Raw genomic sequence first — 20346 nt, forward strand, 5'->3', positions numbered from 1 at the left:
CTGAGCTCCTTCTTTCCTACTTGTTGCCTCCATGAATCCACTCCACCATTTGTTGAAGTTCCCTCTGTGGTCAGCAATGCCATCCCACTGTATTGGTGCCAACCCCCATACCTGCAGAGCCTGAGTACAAAAGAAGAACAGATGTTCTATTGTCTCCTCACCATCTCCACATACTTGGCAAATAGGTTCCCCCATTCTAGTTCTGTAATATAGTATTTCATTCACTGGTAACAATCTGTTTAGGCATTTTCACAAAAAATGCTTCAGTTTGCCTTTGATGTTCAAGTTCCACATCTTCTTCCAATCTTTTTCCGCCTGGCCATGTATACTTGTTTCCCCTTGCTCTCGGCTGTCCTGTTGCTGAATATGTTCCCCTTTGCTGAACAGGTTGTATGCTGATTTGACCGAGTAAAATCCATTGTTACCTGCAACCCAATAGCTGCAGTCAGCTCTTCCTGCCAAGCTTATTGGAATCTTTAGGATTTCCTCCACATCTTTGCTGCTGAAAATTCTGAAAACCAGGTGCCAGTTCCACCTAAAGTTTACTATCAGCTCCTCCACTCTTTGTTGACAACAACTTTGGGACTTTAGAGCAGATGGTTTCCCTTCTTTCGTATTTGGAATCCACCTATCCTCCCAAATATTTGTACTCTTTCCATCCCCAATTTTCCTCCAGATGCCCCTTCCCACAGCTTCCCTAACACTGGCTATGTTTTTCCAAAACCATGAAGCAGTTTGACTGATCTTGCAAAGAAATAATGACTTGTCTGGATAGTACTTAGCCTTCAGAACCTTGCTTATGAGTAGATTCGGACATGTGACAAACCTCCAAATTTGTCTACCCAGCAGAGCTTTATTGAAATTTTGCAAGTCTCTGAACCCCAGTCCCCCACTACATTTGTTCTTAGTGAGTTTTGTCCAGGAGCACCAATGTATTTTCCTTCTTCCATTGTCTTCTCCCCACTAGAATCCAGCCATCATAGCACTAATATCCTTACATAGCCTGCCCGGGAGTTTGAAACATGACATAGCGTGACGGCTTTGACCAATATCTCCTTCCCAGCATTACTTAGCATTTGTTTTTCCAGTTGCCCATTCGTCTTTGGCAATTGTTCCTAATGAAGCCAAACAGTTGCTCTTTTGACCGCGTTATGACCATGGTAACCCAAGGTATTTTTCTTGGTTCACCATTTGGATATTTCCCAACTTTCTGCACACTTCATCTTTTACCACCTGAGGGACATTCTTGCTAAAAAACACAGATGATTTGTCATAATTTACAACTTGACCGGAGCCTTGTTCATAAGTTGCTAACACTGTCATGATCTCTTCAGCTTGATCCGGACTTGCTTTGCAGAAAACCAACGTATCATCAGCAAAAAATAAATGGGATATTGAAGGACCCCGTCTACTGATCCTAACCCCTGTAATCAGCTTCATCTCTTCAGCCCTTCTCAGTAGGTTAGGTAGACCTTCTGAACATAATAGAAACAAATAAGGGGAAAGAGGATCCCCCTGCCTTATACCTCTCCTGGGAATGACATAACCTCTCTGCTCACCATTAATATTGAAAGAATACGAGACCGTTGATAAGCATTGCCTTATCCAAATAAGCCATGTCTCAGAGAAACCCATTTTCTGCATGATAACACTTAAGAATTTCCACTCCACCCTATCATAAGTTTTGGACATGTCAAGTTTTAATGCCATACAGCCAACGGGTCCTTGTCTTTTGTTTTTCATATAGTGGAGGTATTCATGGGACACTATAACATTATCTAGAATTTGTCTCCCTGGGACAAAAGCTGCTTGATTCTTACTAATGCAACAATGCAGAATTGGTTTGAGTCTATTTGCAAGCACTTTGGAAATGATTTTATATAGGACATTGCACAGGCTTATGGGTCTATAGTGCTTGAGATTAAAAGGCATGTCAATCTTAGGGATCAAAGAGACAACTGTGTGGTTTAAGGACTTAAGCATGAAACTTGAATGGAAGCAGCTTTGGATTGCTGGAATGACATCAGATTTAATAAGATTCCAGAATTTTTGGAAAAACAAGGGTGTCATTCCATCAGGACCAGGAGCTTTGTTTGGATGCATGGAGAAGAGTGCAGTTTTAATCTCAGATTCAGAGACAGCTCTAGTCAATTTAGCATTCATATGATTAGTGATTGAGTTTGGTATACCCCTCAGAATATTATCACGACCCTCAGACCCTTGACTATTAAAAAGCTGTTGGTAGTAGCTAGTCACTTCCTTTCCTATTTCATTTTCTGACAGTGTCCAGGTCCCATTATCTCTTTGTATGTTGGACATCCTATTCCTACACCTTCGACCTTTAACACTAGCATGGAAGAACCGTGTATTTTTGTCACCCTCCTTCAACCAAGTCACTCTTGACTTTTGAGACCAGTACAATTCCTCATTAGAATACGCTTGCTTGAGTTGACGTTTCAGTTCATCCATACCTCCTTTAGTAAAATCAGGTGAGTGTTTTAATCTCTCCATATTAGCCTTAATTCTATCTAACACTTTCCTAGAGTTATTCTGGAAGTTGTTTTTCCATTTTAATAAAGCCACTCTACAACTAGAAATTTTCCAAGTGACTTTGTACATTTTGGAACCTTCCACATCCACTCCCCATGCCTCCTTAATTACCCGATCAATCCCTTCTCTCCTAATCCACCTTTTGTCAAAGATGAACTTTTTCCTTCTTTTATTCTCTACAGGTTCAATATCTACCACAAGCATACTATGGTCAGAGCTATAGTTGTCTATATGCTTACACCTTGTATTGTCAAAACTCTGGAACCATGTGGAAGTACACAACATTCTGTCCAACCTTTGTTTAATTTTCCATTCATTTTCCCAGTTATTGCACCAAGTCCATGGATTCCCATCAAAACCTACATCAACCAGCTCATTATCATCAATAAATTGCTTAAAGTCTCTAAACGACCACTCGTCTCTTCTCCTACCTCCCCACTTCTCATCATTTGACACAATGTCATTAAAGTCTCCTGCAACTATCCATCTTTGTCCCCACAGCCGTTTCCTAGCATTCAGCACTTGCCACTGATTCTTCCTAACTGCGGCATCACAGCTAGCATAGATGCCAATCAGCCACCAGTCAGTTTGCTTGCTACGGTCCACTATGTGAGCTTCAATGGTGAAAGCAGTCTTATTTACAGCTATAACATTCACCTCTTGCTTCCAAAAAAGAGCCATACCACCTGACCTATGCATAGAGTCGACTACCACACTATGATCAAAACGCAATCTACTCCTAGCACGCTCCATAAACTGCTCCCTATTTTTAGTTTCACACAGAAAAATCATATGAGGGGAGAGGAGGTTGCAAACCTCCCTCAACTGGGGAATTGTCAAGGGGCTCCCTGCTCCTTGACAATTCCACACCAAAACCCTCATTGCACACTTAAGGACCCACTAAGACTGGTCCTCCTCCCTCCATCAACAACATCTAGTCTGATTTCCAGCGAATGATCAAGTTTATTCTTTTTAGATGTCAACATGTCGTGTATAACATCTTCCATCTCAGCATCTTCCTGGTAAATCTTCCTCTTTCCTCTGGTCTCCATTTTCCTAGAGGTACCATCAAGTTCATCTACCGGATTCCTAATCCTACTAGGAGGTTTGAGCTGTCTTCTAATCCTCTTGCTCATTTTGTGGACAGCTTCTTTTTGCCTCTCCTCGACTGTGTTTTTCCCTTGCATCCTTTCTTCCATTCGTACATCTCCCTCTTCTATAACACCCTCACTCATTTGCTGATCCCTATGCTCCTCCTCATTAGCAGTGAGTTCATCTGACCCCCTATCCGTTGCTGCCTTAATATCACTAACCTTATTATCTAGAACCACCGCAGATGTGGTATCCCACTCTATACCACTCGGACCCTCTGATCTAGTCTCCTTACGCCCTTTGATTGCCTGAATTTGCTCCTCTCGTCTTATGATCCTTTGTTCATTAACCCCTTGCATACCTGAACCCTTATCCTGATGGTCCTCAGTAACCCCTTTTCGCACCAGTTCCCCATTCTTAAAACCCCAAACCACCTGATCAGATCTCCCTCTACCTCTAGGCTGCTCAACCTGGGAATTCCCTTTGTTCCAATTCCCTCTTAACGAAGGGCCGTATTGATTATCAGACAATCCTCTCCCTAAAGAGGTAGATGTTTTGCAATTTCTCTCACTGTGCCCAATGATACCACAACCATAACAAAAATCCGGGCATCGTTCATACTTAAAGCTGATCCATTTCCCCATTCCATTAAGTTTAACTACTGATCCTCTCAATAATGGCTGGGAAATATCAGCTACCACCAATAACTTCAAATGTCTCCCTTCCTTTCCTCCTGCTTGGGGTATGATAACCTCTTTCACCTCTTTGAAAATAGATCCAATTTTCCACCTACCTCTTTCGAAATCCAATGAACTGGGAGATTCCAAACCTATAGCCACAAAGGGGCCAAACTAAAAGCACACCGATCATCTTCAATCCCATCAAACCAGCTCCTAAGTACTAGTAGTTGACTGTCCACTATCCAAGGGCCTCCATTCAGAATCCTTTCTCTATGATTTGCACAAGGAATAACAAACTGAAATAAGTTAGGACCTAACTCCATCACAGATAACCCCTTAGGATATCCCCACGCCAGGCTGACAAAGTTTTTCACCCCCACGAAATTGATTATCTTTTCCCCTACTACTTTCCCTACTAGGCTCATTTGGCACTCCTGGACACCCGTATCAGCATCCCCCAACTCAATAGCTGTACCACATAGCTCTCTCTCAGAAAGCGCAAATTTGTGCATTATATCCACCAGTTCCTCCGCCATCCCCACCCAAATTCCAGGGAAATACCAAACACAGCTGAAAATATGAATGCAGACTGACACTAGAACTATCCCAACAACAAAAACAAGCAACAAAGAAAGAGACGCAAACTAGCACCCACGTACTAAGTTAGGCACAACCCCAATCGACACTACCAGGGAAGAACAGAGAACACAAATAGAGAAAGAAAAACAAAGCAGACTAGACTGAGCAGTAAGCCACTAAAACTTTACCTGGCAAACTAATGATACGATCGAGTGGAAACCCTTTAAATATTTGTTTCATCAGTGCAGATGAGAGCTCTGCTTCCATTTTTCAGCATACAACCCTGTCACCGCCATAAATGGTGCTGTTATTGAAGCATATGCATCCAAAAGTGAGGATTTGTCGTCTATCCAAGCGCATATAATCTAGCATTTTGTTGGTAGATGTTCGGTTGTGAATTCAAAGGCCCAGTCTTGTTGTTGTTGGTAACTTTTTGCACTTTTTGCAACTTGCCGGCATACACTTCCACTCAGAGGAAGAAAAGCGCAACTCCCAAGAGAGAGAAAAGAACTCTCAAGAGAAAGAAGCTTATACATATATTTACATACTATGGATTAAATTTTCAAAACTTGGCCCCCCTCAGCCCCCTTGGCTCCGTCATTGGTGCTTAGGTCTTTGCTAGACTTTATATGCTGTAGTAATTTTCTTTGATATCATACATGCATGTAATTTTCTCTATTACCATACATGCATTTGTCTTTATCTTTTCATACTGCCAAACATAATGTAAGACTCCTTCGGTCTTCACTAGACTCTATAATGCTGTAGTATTTTGCTCTGATACCATACATGCATTAATTTTCTCTGCTACCATGTATGCATTTGTCTCCGTCAGGTCTTCGCTAGACTCTACAATGCTTTAGTAATTTTCTTTGCTACTGTACATGCATTAATTTTCTTTGCTACCATACAAGCATTTGTCTTTGTTTGTCTAACATAATGAAAGACTCCTTAGTTCTTAGCCAGACTCTATAATGCTATAGTAATTTTCTCTGATACCATACACGCATTAATTTTCTCTACCACCATACACGCATTTGTCTCCATCTTTTCATATTGTCAAACATAATATAAATTGAAGTCTGAAAATTAAAATCTTAAATTTGAAATCTGAAATCTAAATTCATTAAGTTGTTGAATTGTTAAATACTTAATTTGAAATATTTGAGTGTATATCATATTAAATGATAAGTGAATAGATTATCACTTAATTTTGAGATTAATTTTATTTAGAAAATTCAGTGTCACTTAATTAATTCAGATTTTCAATTTTTTTTTTATTATCAAACGCATCTGAATATGTTAAAATTTGAATATATTAAGTTTAAGTACTGAATTGAATTATCAAATAGAGCCAAAACTCCTTATGTTTTCACTAGAGTATATTATATAAGACTCCTTAGGTCTTCGCTAGACTCTATGATGCTGTAGTAATTTTCTCTGATACCGTACATGCGTTAATTTTCTTTGCTACCCCACATGCATTTGTCTTTATTTGTCTTACATAATGTAAGACACCGTGGGTCTTCGCTAGACTCCTTAATACTGTAGCAATTTTCTCGCATACTATACATTAATTCAAATGATTAACGTAATGGAAGACTCCTTAGCTCATTACTTGTCTAAAATGTTGTAGTAATTTTCTTTTAATTCAAAATGAATAACATAATGTAGGACTCCTTAAGTCTTCGCTAGACTGATACCATATGTAGTAATTTTCTTTGATACCATGCATGCATTAATTCATTATTTGTCTAAAGTGCTGGTGTAATTTTCTTTGAGACCATACATGCATTAATTCAAAATGATTAACATAATGTAGGAGTCCTTAGGTTTCGCTAGACTGATACCATATGTAGTAATTTGTTGTGATACCATACGTGCATTAACTCAAAATGAATGTAATGTAGGTCTCCCTATGAAAATGACTCCATATGTCTCTCTGATACCATACACGCATTAATGCAAAATGATTAACATAATAACTGATACTATATGCTCTGATACCAACTGTAATGTTCTGTGCCCAAGGTCTAGCTTAACAACTTTTTGAGCGAAATTCACATGCCAAAAATGGTTATTTCAAGTCATTAGTAGCCCAGTGAGCCTAAGGTCATATACCGAGTATGAAAAATATACTGTAGTACTTTTTTGATGTGATATATATAAGATAAAATAATAATTTAAAAATATATTAACGATATAAGCAAATAAAATTTGACAACCTTGAAGTATCACACACTTCAGACTTGCAATGTGCGACAAACTTGAGGTATCACACATAAAGTAAAGGAAACTCGTGCAATAATCTGGACTCCTCTACTGCAAGCTTGTTGCTTCAAATAAAATATTTGCATGCCTACATTAATATGAAAACTGCCAAGAAAAGACGAAACATTTCATATTAATATCCAAACACTTGACTAATTACTTTCTTGCTTGATGTTTAAATCTACCTGCATGTGTGTGTACGCACAAAAACATTTGTTTCTGATAGTTACAGCCATAGCCCTTATAAACATCCCATTCAACTTGCCTTGGAAAATAGAAAGGAATTCAACATTCAATTCCCAATTCCTTATTTTGAAATATTATGTTTGGTGGGCAATCATCCGGACGTGAATAATAGCCCAATGGGGGAAAGAAAAAACAAGGGAAATTTTTTTTTGGGGGTGTGTGTGTGTGTTGGGGCTGGGGGTTGGTTGCATGAGCAATTCACAGGACATGACATAGGAAAATGATCAAGGGAGATTCTCTTGTCTTTTTTATTTTATCATTTTGTAGAATTAACAAAGTAGAAGTACATTGAAGTACCAATTAACGCCTACAAACACTACAAAGACCAATCATTTAAAAAATAATTATTGAGGTTAAAAAAACCCAAAGTCATATAAGCCCCAGTTTTTTTTTCAAAATTATTTGTGAGAAAATATAGTAAATGCTTTCATATATAATTACAGGGATAATACATCACAAATATAAAGTGATCAGTATTGAATGTGCTCATACTATTTAAAATCCCTGGAAAATGAGTTACATAAAAGCGGTAGATAACTACTGGAACTTGTTCATGCTGGAGATCTAGCCTCCCTCAGTTATAGGTTAAGTGGTGATTAGTTTTAGATTTCCTTTTCATGTCTAATTTGAATATTTTATTGCCTAACTATCCATATAGGTGCATATTTTGTGTGTGAAATGTTACATTATATTTCATTTGATGCCAATCTAGCTAGAAGCCATTGAATGTAAAAGATCAATATCTTTCAGACTTCTCCTAATAGGCTATAGCTACTCTTAAAAGCTATCGTCATCTTGTTTCTTAGAGCAAAGTTGCTGAGTATTTCCATTTGACAACATATTTTGACTCAGTCCACAATATAAGATAACAGAATTTCAAGCTGGCTACTTTGTCATTTAATGGTCATGGCATCTGTATTCTATTTTATTTTTAACACGTAACATTACGGATGAATCATATATAGGATTGCTAGGCTTTAGGCGGGTTTGATGTAGATTTTGCATGCAGCAGATCGAGTCTCCTACACATGTATTAAGAATACAATTAAATATTTTTTCGTTCTTGATATAAAACTAAGCAAAACAATTCTTCATGTTCAGGCCCTTAATTTTCCCTTGTCAAGAATGAACTGAAAAAAGAACTTAAAGAAACTGGTTCAACTGAACCTTAAAATTAATGCAAAACATTGACAAGAATCCTGTAGCATCTAAATTACAATCTCGATTAGTAAAAGATCCTGGGTGCACAGGTGCAGTAAAATTAGTCGGGCCGAAGGCCCTGATATCTGATATCTACTGTGTAGACAAAAAAAAAAAAAATGGTCCCAGTAATTTGCCGACAGGAGAACTTACAGAGGAAAAAGGCTATACTTGAGAGAAGCAGTATCCAGTAGTTATCCACTCCAAAGTCCCCAAATAAGAAAAGAATAAGAGGGACCAATTTAGTTAGGCCAGTGTATACATTCATTATTCCTGCAGCATGAGTAAACCCAACTTTCCAAACATCTGTTAAGTACTCTGCATTGTCCACGTCACGTAAGTCGCCAACAAATCAGCCCATATTAGAACTGTTAAGACAAAAAAAAAAGCGTTAGCATTAAGTAGACAAAGAATGACTGTTCAAGCAGAGGAAGTTAAAGAATGACAAGGCCTTTGATGACTCTGAGATGAATTAAAAGTACCCATTATTCTGACAAATGCCATTGCTTTTTCAAACTTCTCGTTGAAATCCTGAGGGTAAGAAAAATACTATCAGAACAAGGGAAATTTAGCTGACGATTAGAGCAGTTTCAGAACCATATGGTGGCCATAGCAAGCTGAAAGAAACCAGAGTTAATAGTTTGGATTGAGTTTCTTCTTTAATTACCTCCAACTGCTATGTGTGCTGCTGGTCTGCGGGGGGAAAAGAGAGACGGAGAAACTTCTCTGCACGAAGTCTTGAATCGATTAAGAAGTGAGAAACTGCGTTCCTTTACTAGTTAATACTCTTTGATTACCAACTTAAATTAAAGAAACAGCTCCTGGAAGTTTTATTTGAGCAAATAATGGAGTCTACGGTCCACATTGGTAGTGACAGAATTCATATAACAACTAAAAATAAAACTGAAGTCTGCACAACTGTGACTACCTGGAAGCTTTCACGATTTTACATTATAACAAAGAATGTTGAGGTTGGGTTTTGCAGGATTAATCGTAAAAGCCTTTGAGTTTGGGATACTAGTAATTGTTTCTTTTTTTTTTCACGAAACGATATAAATATTTCATTGATCATAAAGAAGTATACACTTTTGAACAAAGGCTCACAAAACTATGCATGTGTAACATGCCACTACGGGATGATGAATTCTTCATCTTGGCTTATGCCTAATGCACGTCCACTGAGCTTGTAACTCAAATGACTATGGTCTTCATCAGGTGGACAAAAAGAGCACATGTAAATGACCTCGCTCAAATTTTTAATGTCTTCCACAAGGGTGGCCAGTCTGATATCATGAGCTTTTTCGGTTGATATCTGCTTCAGAAGCTGTCTGTCCTTCATCTGTATATCTAATAGTCTCCATTGTCTTGTTGCAGCTTTGCTCATGACTATCTTGACTGCTGTGGCCTCATCTACAGCTGCAATTCCGCACCTTCTTTCCTTCAAAGCCCATCCTTTCTATTGTTCAAATGAGACAACATCGTAGCTTTGGATAATTTTATATGTGCTCACACTTCACAAATTTGATGCATTGAAATTATCTTCTCCATAATTTCGAGACCACCATCTGTGTGGCTGCAAATTTGAACTTTTATTGGGCTGGTCCAGTTTGCTTAGTAAACCGAAAGTTCGCCCCTCGCGATTTACAATCTAATCTATTTGTCTATTACTAGTTACGGAAAATGAACTGTTTCGTCTGTCATATTTTTGTGAAAAATTAATTTTATCTTTTACTTTTAAAATGAAGTAAATTAGTCCCTCATATTTTAAAGTGAACCAAGTTAGTCTCAAAATAATAACTTGATATAGCCATATGCATCTTACATTTAATCAACATAAAAAGAAAATAAATTTAAAATTATAACAAAATTACAAACCATTTTCTCTAAAAAAATTAAAATTTTTTGAGAAAATGACATTAAGCTAACGTAGAAAGGAAAACAATTAAAATTCATATCATAAAAGAAACCCCCACGTTATAAAGTTTTATAACTAAAACATTTTTAACTTTTTATAGAGAAGGGTTTGTTTTAGATGCTATAATTTTTATTTTTTCTCTTTTTAGAGAGAATAGTTTGATTTAGATGTTATAATTTTAATTTTTTAAGAGATAATTGTTTATTTTTGATGTTACAATTTTTAATTTTTCCCTTTTTATGTTGACTAATATCATTTCCTAATGAAGTTTTAAGTTTTAATTTTTTAAAAGAAAAGGGTTTAATTATGTTATAAATTTTAATTTATTTCATTTTTATATTGACTTAATCACGTGTGCGTATCAAGTATAGTTAGATTTGGAAGAAATTAAAGTGACCGTTTCAATTTCACCCCTAAAATCTATATCAGGCTGTCATTTTGGGACTAACTTGCTTCATTTTTATATATGAGAAACTAATTTGATTCATTTTAAAAGTGGAGGACAAAAAACATTTTTTCCAAGATGTGATGATTGAAATTCATCGGACCATCATATTGACTTAGAAGAAAATAAGATTCGGTAAAAGAAGGCAAAAGGTTTGATAGGGTGTTAATTGTTAGTAATTTTATTGTTAATTCTCCTCTTTATCCTTGCCAAATATTGCTTTAATTGTCAATATATATTTATATTTGGTATTTGGATATACTTTCAGAAAGTGGAGCAGAAACCTTCTTGAGAAGATTATTGTGAAACTCTATACAATTGGCCCATATGCATGGTGTAAACCAACGTCCATTTCTTTCTATGATGAAAAGGAATTGAATTGCATTTGGCTGGCCAACATCTCAATTAGGTGGGGACCGCGAAGACTTGACCATTGTGTAAAGACACATTTTTGGTTTGCTCTCTTATTTGTGAACGTGTGCACTTGGTCAAAGGAAACCGACAAACCATAGTTGGCTTTGCTTTTGTTTTCGGTGGAGTTGATTAGGTAGGGAAGGAATGTTTTCTTTTGTGAGCGTGGAGTGAAGTTTCGAATCGGCTTGTTTTTATTCGTGGGAGAGCCGCACATTTGGGGAGTCAGTTTTTCTTCTTCTCTTCCGTCTGGGAAGAGAAGTTTTTAGTTTTGGGTGAAGATTTCTTGCGTGTCTTGTTTTCTTCCGTCTCTTCCATGAGACTATTTTTATTGTATTAGACTACAGAGAATAAATTCTTATTTTTAATTATTAGTAAGAGATAAATGTCTTTGAGTTCAATTAAATTGCGTGGGAATTTTCTTATGAGGCGTGGCTAATTTTCTCCTCTAGTCAAGGATCAATGCGAAGACGCAGTCCTAAATATCTGTGAGATCTAATTAATTTTACGTGTTCCTTAATTTATTAATATTTGCATGTTTTCTATTTTAATTTCCATGGGATTATTTTGTTAATTGGATATCAAGGGCCCGATGTGCAATTTGACTTATTAATCTCTTGTCAAATTAATCAATTAAATCCGTAATTGTTTAGTTGGTTAATATTAGTGACAACTAGTATTTTCACATACTAGGGGGACATGCAATCTGATTTAAATAACCCTCGTAGCGTGTTATTAATTTGGGTTAGGCTTTTCTAGTTTTTAATGCAATTAGGAAATTAATTCCTACGGTCGTACCTAGGAGTATTTCCTGGTTAGAAGTAATCAACGGTCGTACCTTGGTTATCAATAAATTAAGGAAAAGCTGGTCGTTAGAGTTTATCGGCGACTATAACTAGCCTATTAATAAAATTAAGTGAACCTTCTTTGCATCAATGATCGGATGAATGGACTGTGTCTGCGTAGTTGTATCCTTGGCTAGAATTTATTTATCATTTATCTAATTGCTATTTACAATTGTATTAATTAATTATTTATTTTTGGTTAAATTATTTAATTATTTTTAGTTAAATTGTTTAATTATTTTTAGTTTATTTCTGATAAAAATCCCCCGTGTCCCGAACTTGAAAGGAATCAAATTTTTCCCAGTCCCTGTGGATTCGACCCTACTCACTACTATACACAGAAAATTCATTTTTCTCGAGTAGGTATTTATTATTGCACAGGCTCGACACCTGTCAAGGTTAATTGATGATTGAAGTTCACTATATTATTGACTGAAGAGGGGTAAAAGAAAAAAGAAGAAGTGGTTACGGAAATGAAGATAAAGCTGAAAACGGAAAAGAGCCCCAATATGCTCTGGAATATGAGGTGCGATTTGGGAAGAAAGGGTTTTTGTCATTGGTGTGGACAAGTTGTGTTTCCTTTTTGACCCACAAATAAATAGCAAGATTATACCACTCTCTCCACCCAAAAAAAAAAAAGGAAACCACATACACAAACACTCAATTTTATTTTATTTTTACAGTCCTAATGAAACTTTTAATAACTGCCAATAGCTTACTATCTTCGAAAAAGCTTAGTATCTTCTAAAAAAAAAAGGAAAAAAACTCTCATTTATAGGCCTAATAAAACCCTCCAATAATTGCCATTGCTTTTTTTTTTTTTTTTTTTTTTTTGGTGTTAAAGGTTTTCTTCCCACTACAGCAAGTGGTTCTTGGATGAACCCAATTTTTGTAGGAGGCAAAAGGCTTGGGCCAAGATAGGACTCATACAAGGACTTAACGGGCAACACTTCTGTAGGTGATTGGAACAATGGCTAATAGAATGACAATCGGCAGCCTATCATTGCTGAATGAAAAATGTCCTTTCCGCTTTAGTATTATATTTAGAGAATTGTTAACGGCCCTCTAATTTTTTTTTTTTGGTTAGTGACATTTCCATTATTATTTTTAATATATGATGTTTATTTATTAGACTATATGATAAAGTAATAGATGGGGATGCGATTAACAAATAGTGAAGTGCATTAATATTTCCCTTGTATTTAACGTATAACTAGAGTTTAATACATTAAGTTTTGTCGTGCTTTATGAGTAGTCACCTTTAAACGTAGAAAAAAAATGTATTGTTCTTTAGTACAATTAGTGATGATTAGATAGATAAAAACTTAGTGCTAATATGCATTTTTAGTGATATTGTACATAAAAGTGTGTTAGGGCAAATTCTTACTATGGTTAATTAAAATTTTAGTTTCATGGACACATACCCACATTACTTTACTTCAATCAAAATTACATAACCATCAATCTTCATTATCAACGTACTTTCAAATACAATTTGCAAGAGAATTTTTTACCCCATAATTTTCTTAATGTCAAGGGCAAAATTTTTTGAATTTAACGAAAAATATTTCTTTCTTGTTATATGAGATAAATGTACTTGATAAATTTCTCTTTTTTTTTATATATATTATTGAAAGGATTTGTCATATTTGTATAACCTACTCTATCCTAATCTAGGGGGAGGGGGAGCTTAAGGAGGCTGTTTTAGGGACTAGTGGGTATACAGACCCAATTAGATCAAGGGAATACTATGACACAACCCTTAGATTTTTTTTCGTTATAGATGAAGTTCGAACCCTCACCTACAGCCCATGGAGGGACTCAAGTCCCTCCCTGGTGGCCACTGAGCCCTTGCCCAGTGGTTGACCTCCACTACTTGAGCTGGTGGAAAGTCATCCCCTGCAAAGAAGTCAGTGAAAATGTCAAGGCTAACCCATTAAAAGGGGCCACAGTTACTGCCCAAAAGTTCTGAAGTTCTCTATTTTCTTCCATTGGCTTCTTTAGTTTCTACTTTCTATTACAAAGGTATTAGGGAGGACAACTTCCATTAGTTTGATACTTTCAAGGGGTTACGTGTAACTTTTGAAATATAAGAGACCGTGTGAAAAGCTTTAAATTGTAGTGATTTAAAAAGGATAGGTTCCATTAGTTTGATATTTTCAAGGGGATTGCACGTAATTTTTTGAAATATAAGAAAATCATGTGAAAAAGCACTAAATTATAGATCATTAAAAAAAATTTACCCCTAATTCTTTCTAATATGGTAAATACACATTAAATCATACCATAAGCTCTTACACATGCACTGAAAGAAAAAGGGGGCAAGGCGGAGAGGAAATTTAATTACACAAAACCCCCTAATGTTTTGCGATATTAACGCTTTCCTACCCATGACAAAGAGATTCTATGCTCTGCTATTATAACTTTTGAAACACACACAACAATTGCTGATTATGTCAACTGGTTAGTTTTGCATATAATCATCTCCTGAATGAAAACAAAGAAGATGCTTGAGATTAGGACAAATGGGAAGAACCCCAGCTTATGTAATGTTAAGCAGGCTGTAAAAATTGACCAATTCACTTGCGCGTCAAGGCAAGAAACAAGTCACCTGCTGCCTTCCTGTAACTTGCATCCAGATTTCTGTAAATTGCAGCTTTCTGATCAAACCTATCAAACACTTTGACTTCGTCGATTGTCTCGGCCCCAAAGTGTGTCATTATTACACCCTCATGGGCTGCTTTTGAGTGCGTGACATGCTTCTTGTGTCCGGTTGTTAGCTTTCCATTGATTTTGATCTCTCAATGCTAAAACATACATTCTTTTCTATCAGCCCTGCAATCTGCTTTGGTTCGGCAGGTTAGTTAAAGAAATCCACTTTGGCTGTACCGATCAATCCTACGCACATGTATATACACTTAATTTACTTATTTATTGTCGTCGACTGACATAGTTTACCTATTTTACTTGGATTCAGCTACCAACTTCTGTCGACAGGGCTATTCTATTGCAAAATGAAAGTCGGACACAGACACAGGTTCGGCAAGACTAAGCGAAGAGTCCGAGTAACGTAGTAGTTTACTGTCTCTTAAGTGAAATCTGATAACTTAGTTCATTGATTTTCACTATCTCTGAATTTTTTCATGTGCCATATCCATGAGACTTGATCCAAGAGCATCATTTAACAAACCAAGCTGATTGATGTCTGAAGGGATGATAGTACCCATCCCTGACAGCTCGTATGAGAACAAACATCATTCCACCACTAATGATCTGTTTTCCTCTAGCACTCAAGATGGAGTCAAAAGTCCATTTTAAGAATACTTCTATACGTGTAAAATTTTTTTTTTAAAAAAATTTTCATTCATTAGAAAGCATGACTAGCCACTAATTGAAATACTTCTATGCGCCCGTTTGGATTGATCATTTTTTAAAAAATAAGTTTTTCATGTACAATATTACAGTAATACACAAATAAAAACAATTTCAAAAACACTAAAAACAATCTAAAAAGCACAAAAAACACAAAAAACAACCTCAAAAACAGCCTCAAAAAATAATCTCATTTGCAGTAAAAGTTTTTCACTTACATTGTTACAGTAAAATATTTTAAAACCACCCTAAAAAACAGTCAATCAATTATTAATAACAAAGGATCAAAAAAGCACTACGGGTGAGAGAGTAACTTAAAGCAAATGAAAAAGGGAAAGGCAAAAAACTCCTCAGTATACAAATATAGGACAAGTATAGTGGCATGAATCAATTGGAAAATTAACCACGCAGAAGCAAGTGGATTGGTGGTTGATTATCTAATGATAACAAGTAACAACTTGATTATCTAATTATCATTTACTATTTGCTTTTGTTTCGTTGATGTTTGCCCGCAATCAATACCAAATTAAGCCAACGCAATGCCACCATCATCTATCATGTGAAGTCAGTAATTAAAACTAGTACATAAACAGTATTAACCCCTATAGATATGGGAGAGGGGCAGGAACGGTTCATGGCCAAGATTTGACAAAAAAAAAAAAAATACAAGATTCAAATTGCATCTTGTACATCGTTTTTCACACCATGTGTAGAATCTACAAAATTTTATTATATAATTACACGTTGTTGAAAGTAAATTATATCGTGTGCATATAGAATTACACACTATGCATTTTGCACAAAACCTTATGGAGACACAAGCTTGTTTTACCAAAGTACCTCTATAGTTTTGTCCGTTAAACCAGATGATTCGAAGGAAAAAGACCAGACCAAAACATTTATTGCACTTTGAAAATTTAATTACTTTTTATTTTAAAATTTTTTTTTCTAGTATACACGCATTTCTGGATCAACAGGACATGTTCCTTGTCTACACCATAATGTCCGTCTACTAACAACCCTAACAACAACTGGACGGTGGCAAATTGATCGTTTTCTTTCTTTCTTCTTTTTTTTTTTGGGGGTGGGTACTCTCATATTGATCCAACACACACGAATTTTTCTGAAAAAATGATCCATCCTCAAACTGAGCCAACACATATTGGAGATCTCAATCTTTTTATTTGTTTATTTGCTTATTTTGTTGCAGAAGTTTGAATCAAGACTGAATATATGAGAACTCCATGTTTTTCTCTCGTTCTTTCTTCTCGCAGAATAGTTTCAATGGACCTCCAAAAAAAAGGGTTTCAAAGATGATCTCTCAGGATATCACAATATCAGTAGTTGATAGTCCTGCACTTTAGTGAATTCTTCTCGGCAGAAACGAGGATGTTATTTAATACCCAATGATCATCTTCGTGATTTTCTCATATTCTATGTTCTTGAAAAATATTTTTAAGAGAGTTCAAATCTCATAGGATCTCATCATGTCAACGGTTGCTAAGCCAGTGTTCTAACAAATTCGTTTTTTTCAGAGAAATTTATTAGCAAGTCTTCAAGCCTTAGGAAGCAAACCGCCATTCTTCCATACATATTGATTTTTTCATTAGTTATTGGTGGAGCTGGCAAGCATTAAATTTAGTCAAAGCATCATACAGCTGAGCACCATTCGCAAGAATTATGTAATATTTTAAGTAACCGACGGTATTATTGAAAATAAGAAAAATCATATCCTCGAATGAGTGCAAATAGCGTCATATAAGTTCCATATGTTATCTTTACATTATTTATTAAAAACCTCCGAAAATAGGTGGAGGAGTTGCCTAGAGACTAACTGTTTATCGGATACACAAATTTGAGTACAAAATAAAGTAGACTTAAAGTCGTTCCTTTAAAGAACAAAAACATGAGGTTTTGCCAACATAATCTGGGGTTTTACCTAAATAAACTAATATTTATTGAAAATTCTGGAATGAGTAAAAATTTTGAATTCTTCGTCCAAAAACAAAAAAGATTTTGCCATTTGAAAGGGTGATTTCAAATTCACTATTTCATATACTGACTCTAAAGTTACCATTTGAGAAGGTGACTGTAGGTTTGTTTAGAACAAAGAAACTAGAGAAAGTTGGTCACCAAGGACAAACAACCTATTCTTGCCCTCTTAAATACTAACTTTAAAGTCCCCATCTAAAATAATGACTCTGAAGTCGTCTTCTCAAATGGTGAAATCTTTATTTTGGACTGCTTCTCAAATTTCTAATAAATATTGGATTATTTAGTTAAATAACCCAACATAATCCAACTTTAAGTCAAATTCCAAATTACTTCAATATATTAAACTTTTCCAAGAATAGAAAATTTACTATATGATATAGAAAGAAAATTTGCTATATGATATAGAAACTTACAGATTGCCACTTCAAATAGCGACTTTATAGTTGCTACCGCATATGGTGACTTTTCTAGAATTACACCTTTGGAGGGTAAACTTAGCAATAACTAAGCATTGATAAATTAAAAGTGTCAAATGGGTTAATTTCAATATTTTTTTTTGAGAGGGAGAAACAAATTCTCGAAATATGACTTATCCATTAGTTTCACTTATTCATAGTATTTCTTTTTTTTTTTTTTGAGAAAATACTCGTATCTTTTTGTATAAATTCATGCTATCACAGTCTCATGAATAAACCAAGATGGGAGATGTAAAAATGTTGACGTATGGAAATTTGAGTATCTTTCCAGAGGTGTTTCACTAAAATTAGTGGACACAAGTATATGATATAAAACATAGTGACAGATAAATCCAATGAAGTATTTTCTGGAATAGTTGCCACAGTTAAAAGAAGCTTAAGGTCTCTGTCAAAGAAAAAAAATTTAAAGTAGGTATTTGAGGTAAGGACTTTAAAATCACTATTTCAGATAGCAAAATCTCTATTTAGGAAGACACCAAAATGTTGTACCAGTTTTGGAGTTTCAATCGTTGACTTTTAAAGTTTAAAGGGCAAATTACATTTTACCCCCTGTGGTTTAGCATTTTTTACATAACCCCCCTATGGTTTCAAAAGCTATACATAACCTTCTCATGGTTTGGATTAAAATGTCAAAGTAACGGAAATAGTCATTGGTAACGGGACTTTTAGAAATGTCATAATTACCCTTATAAATACATGACACACTAATCCCGTATGATTTTTATATTTTACTATATAACCCCCATATGGTTTAATACTTTACCATATAACCCCCTTATGATTTTCAAAATATACGCATAACCCCCCTTGGTTAATAAATAATTTTCAACTTTACATAAGGGTATTTTTGACATTTTAGATGACTCCGTTACGAATGATCATTTCCGTCACATTGACACTTTAATCCAAACTATGAGGGGATTATATATAGCTTTTGAAACCATAGGGAGGTTATGTAGAAAAAGGTTAAACCACAGGGGGGTAAAGTGGAATTTGCCCAAGTTTAAAAGGTGTACAACAACTGAACGATGCAAAGCATCATCTACTCTGCATGAGTTCCCAAAACTCTGTTTTTAGTTAGTAATTTTGACATTTTTTAATTTTTTAATTTTATTTAATGAATTTATTAACAAGTAAATGTCTATGAAGCTTAGAAAATAAATAGCAATTTAAACTTGGAAATAAGTTCACGAAAAATAAACCTAGTTCGAATATACATAGCATATTGTGGAGAAAAAGTACAAAAGAATAGCTAACACCATCTTGAAGACATATAAATTCCAGAAAAAAAAAAAATCATTGTCACCAATGTAACCAGATTTTTAATGAAATCATAAGCTCTTAAATATGAAAGCAAAGGAAAAGATGGGGAGGTGATTCAGTAATACTTTACTACCCTGGAAAAAGAGATTATACACTTTGGCACTAAAGTTTAAGAAACATTGATGGCAGATTGTTTCAATAAGGAGGTTCCTGAAATCATCTTTGATAAACCAGTTCGTTTGAACGAATGATGATCGGGAGTCCAGTTACAGTTTGGGAGAATTCGTTTGGAGCAACCATGATTAGACACTTTAAGAGTTCCAGAAATTTTTCAAAGTTTCATTGGCTATTACTGATTATTGAATACATTAAAAGAAAATGAAGAAATTTCAAAATTGCTAACAAAAAAACAGGGTTCAAGAAACTTAAGAAAAGTAGAAGGTGGTTTGCATCGTCCAGTTGTTTAACTATATCAACATTATGTCATAATTGGCAGCTTCTTGTTGTCTCTAATCATGTCCAAGTCCAGCTGTGATTATGACCATCGATATTATTTTCTTGCTTGCCAAGTCGGCACGAGTTGAACAAAAATAAGAGATAGAAGAAATTGTAACTTGTTCCTTGATCGATTGGACATGCCTCCAAACCCATCTTCGGGTTCATAGGAGTAATAATTAAATTGCTGCTTGTGATAGTGATGGTGGCATTTCGTTGACTTAATTTGCTATTGATTGCAAAAGATTAACGAAACAAAAACAATTGAATAAATTAACCAAGTTGTTATCGTAGAAAATCAACCACTAATCCATTTGTTGTCTTTAAAAATTACATTTCATGCTTTGCAATTTTTTTTTTGACTTCGTTTTCTTCTTCATTCATGCCACTGCAATTAGCCTATATTTGCATACTAAGGATAATGGTTTTTTTTTCGTTTTAATTTGCTTTAGCTTCTTTTCTTATCTATAGTGAATTTTGTTTTTACTAATTGATTGATCATCAGTTCAAT

The sequence above is a fragment of the Coffea eugenioides genome, chromosome 11 (assembly GCF_003713205.1).
Source record: "Coffea eugenioides isolate CCC68of chromosome 11, Ceug_1.0, whole genome shotgun sequence".
NCBI lineage: Eukaryota > Viridiplantae > Streptophyta > Magnoliopsida > Gentianales > Rubiaceae > Coffea > Coffea eugenioides.